At 42.2% G+C, this 4,056-nt stretch overlaps 1 long non-coding RNA gene across 1 annotated transcript; it reads right to left on the reverse strand.

Moving 5' to 3' along the window:
* Positions 1 to 200: 200 nt before the first annotated feature.
* On the reverse strand, positions 201 to 4,056 carry LOC138725713 (uncharacterized). Its single transcript, XR_011338291.1, has 3 exons — positions 3,080 to 4,056; positions 2,327 to 2,430; positions 201 to 646 (listed from the first exon to the last, which is right to left on the reverse strand). It is a non-coding gene; the product is annotated as an uncharacterized lncRNA (long non-coding RNA).

A 4,056-nucleotide genomic window follows, 5' to 3' on the forward strand; every position in this document is an offset into this window, starting at 1 on the left:
AAAGAATGGAGCAAGGTACACAGTGAAAAAGAGGATTTCAAACACCAGGCTCAGGGCTTTGCAGCCCTCTCATTACTCCCACCCCACACAGTGCTTACCATAGGACTGGTGACAGAAGAAAAGGCTTTGCCTGTCCTCACAGCTGCACCTGCCCATGATGCCAAAGCCATGCAGCGCACGTCTCGGACCTTGGGGTGGCTGTAAGTACGGGACGGCTGGTCCTGGATTGAACTTTCAAAGCTAGCGCCACAAAATGAGGTCACCTTTGTGAAGGAGGGGTTGCACCTCAGAGAGGTTCTTTGTCCTCAAACTCCTGGCAAAAAGCAGCAGCTCCCAGCTTGGTCAGTTGCTTGTGTGAGGGAGAAACTTGGTAAAGTCTTGGTGAATTTGGGTATAAAGGGTTTCCTTTGCTTCCTCAGAAAAACAATGTTTTACTACAAATAACTGCATACCTCCAGTCTTGTTCTGTCCTGGGTGATGCTTAAACTGTCAATAATCATAAGGCTGCTGTCACAGTGCTGCTCAATGGGGTTGACAGATTATATCTCTAAAGTCCCTTTATTGGACCTTGTTCCCAGAAAAGCTTGCAAATTGCTCTGATCTTACCAGACAAAGACGTTGCTCACTCTTGGAGTCCTTGGATATCCTACACAATAAGGTAGGAATTGGTGAGAATTACCCAAGATAAAATATCCCTTACAACATCAAAGTTCCTGATCTCTTAGCTGTCAGCTGCAGGTATGTGAAAGTCCTGACAGGCTGAAGATAGAAGGAAGAGATAAAGCAAAAGAGAAAGGGAGGGAGAAGGGGGTGGAAAAAATCTCTGAATGAAACTCTATATCGTTGGATTTGGCACAAAAATTTCAGTGCAACGGGTCTATACGGGTAGCTGGGTGTGTGCAAGGCAAGAGGCTTTTGCTTTTTCAAATGAATAAGCAACAGCTGATACCAGATGGCTAAGGATGGATCCTGATCTCCATTACACCAATGGATAAAGGAAGTAGAGTTACAGAGATCAGGATACGGCTAAATAATGATTGTACAATCTTCCCCATACCCATACTCTCAGCTCTTGGTTGGTTTTTCCTGGTAAGATGGCTGCAATGCGTCGGGTACTGAGGGGGACATGCTGGTGTAACGCAAAACACTGTCTTTTTGCCATTTTTGCTCTGTACATCTAATCATAAGGCTACCTGCGGAGGGCTGATCTCCTTGTGTTGTTTGCAGCAGCTATGGCAGGAGAGATGGAGTTGGACTTCTACCCGGTGCAGCCCAACTTGGATTGGTAATCTGGTTGCAGAAGCCCAGGGTTTTGGCAGTATAGCTACAGGTAAGTGAAATTGTTCCACTGAAACAGATTAAAGGAGGTTGAGCTGAAATGAGATCCGACTTGTTTGTTTAAAACCCTGCCTTTTCACACTGCAAAGGCTGGACAGACCTTCCCACTGCCCACTGCTCCCACCCACCTAATCCTCCTCCTAGGACTATGTTTTAGAGCAGATCAAATACCTTTAGGTTCTTAAAAAGTACTGATTCTTGGCAAATGCACAAAATACTTTTCTTAAATGACATAAATATTGTATGTTATTGGCTGCCTTGCCAAAATGCAAACACGCACATGCACTCCTAACTAAGCAACATTCTTTAAAAGTTAAGATCATTGCTTAGGAAGAAATATATAGCATTTTATAAACCCAAATTGATCGTGCCCTGCGTGTGTTGAAAATATGTACAAAAATGGGACCCCAAAACTCCATTAAACCACTTCTGAGACAATCTACCACTGCACCTTTATATTGCATAGAGGGGTTTAACAACCCTTCTCCAGGAAAATGTTTTACTAGGTAACAAAAAAAAAAGTTATTGAAAACACATATATTTGATACTTTTGGCAATTCATTTTACTACTCGCATTTCCAATTCATTGGTATAGTTCATGAAAAAAAATATTTTTGTAGTTGGGTCATGTTATTATTTCTCTAATTTTTTTTCTACTTGAAAGTCACTATAGCATTTCTTCTGCAAAACAGAAGAGACAGACAAAAGCTGCTTGCCCAGTTTGGGGATCCTGTAAGTATTTTAAGGAAACAGGGTCTGCTGGAAGTGTAGAATGCACAAGCATGCCTACAGGAAATTATGGCATCTTTCTGCATTTCTATGCAACCAACTTTATATTTGAACCAGCTAAAAAAGAGCCAGAGGAAGAACTGGTATGTTGAACGTCCTGAGGAACAAAAGAAGGTATAATTTAATAGGCAATACTAAAATCTTTTTTAATAAATAGATAATTTTGCATCCAATCACCCAAACCATACCTGGCACTCACCTGTTGTGTGATGTGGATAAATTGCTTCATCTCATCCTCTAGAACTTCTGCTCTTGGCTGGTGTGAGCGCACCTCTCCAGGTGAAAGCCTGGCTTGAATTTGGCCTGCCCACAGCAAAGGAAGGGAGAGGAGGAGATAAACTCTTCCTAAATCAGACTAACAGCACATCTGCACTGCAAACTTAACTTGAGCTCAGATTCGGGTCTGCTACAGATCTTCTTTCCTATCTAGAGAATGACTTTTCACCCAAAGCTGCTTGCACTTGAAGTCTGTTTTACCTGGTCATCATGGAAACAGGGACGTGTGCTGGCCTTTTGCTTTCCCTTGGGGAGATTTTGAAACAAACCTAAGCCATAGGCATGACCCTTCAGTGCCTGCCTGCAATCCATCCTCCCACCTCCCTCCCCTCCTGCCTCTTTCCTTCACTGTTGCGAAGAAGACTTTGATGGAGAGGCTCTGTTTACTAATGCACAAAGAAACAAGTGACACGTGCCCTTGGAAGGCCTGGTGATGGCAGCAGCATAGACACACTTTGCCAGCTGTGGCTCCCCAGGGTGGTCTCTTATTCCTGAACCCTGATGCTGGTCACCTATGAAGACCAACACTGAAAATCCACATGGGGATTTCTGCTTATTTAACCAAACTTGTCCTGGACAGTGTGTGTGCTGACTTCTGAAGAGCTTTCTTCTCACAACATTACAGGTAAGTCTAACCTAAGTCTAACATTTATTTTGAGGTAGATACTGTAAGTACCTACAAACATGATGTGTCCTTGTCTGTCTAAAGAACAGTGATTTTCCCTTTTAACTGCTTCCTGTGTGACAATTTCGTGCGGTCCTTGCTTCTTGCCAGATGATCTTCTCCTCACTGCATTTGTTTCCTGCTGTGCATGTAATTACGACCATGAAAGTCCATCAGCAAAAGTGCAATCAATTTGAAAGATTAATGAATCTCACGCTTCCCCTCTCTCCTCTTCCCAAAATTAGAAAGCCCACTCTGTATTTCCAGCACACATCTATCATTACACACTCCTGGGTCTCAGGTAAATTAGCAACCTGATTCTTTTCCCTGCTGTCACTTAGAAGAAAAGGGCTTCTTATTCGCCATCCAAGGAAAAGTACAGTAAACCTAGAACGAGATAAAAGGAAAGTAATCAAATATATTTAACTGTACTCAGCCAAATCCCATTATTTGTATAGTCGTTAGCTGGTGTATTTGAAGATTTAGGATAGCCTTGCCTCTATTAGGAAATAGTACTGCTTGATTGAAAAGCACAATTTCTGAGCTAGTGTTTTTCTGCTTACCTAAAAAGAGAAGTTTAGCTTTATATATACGCTTATATATGTATGAATTCCCATGGTGAGCTTGGCAGATTAAAAAAAAGAAGAAGAAATTACATGTCCTTTCTCTTCCATTAACCACGAACATTTGAGATGAAGCAACATCCCTCTGTTTTTCTGTCATAGATGGGAAATGCCTCCTTGGTGGGAGAAGTTCCCTTGAATTGTCCTCACTTCTACCTGAAGGAAGTGAAGTAAGTTATTTTAAATGAATCAACTCCAATATATCAGAGGGCGCTGCTTCTCTGTTCTTGAGCAGAAGAACAGCTTATAAGTTATAGGGAAAACGTAGCTGAGCAGCCGCAGTAAAGGAATGTGCTGGGAGTATTTCATTGAGATAATAGTAACCATGGTGAGGGTTGTAGAAGAACACAGAAAGCCTTCAACTGG

The sequence above is a fragment of the Phaenicophaeus curvirostris genome, chromosome 12 (genome assembly GCF_032191515.1).
Source record: "Phaenicophaeus curvirostris isolate KB17595 chromosome 12, BPBGC_Pcur_1.0, whole genome shotgun sequence".
NCBI lineage: Eukaryota > Metazoa > Chordata > Aves > Cuculiformes > Cuculidae > Phaenicophaeus > Phaenicophaeus curvirostris.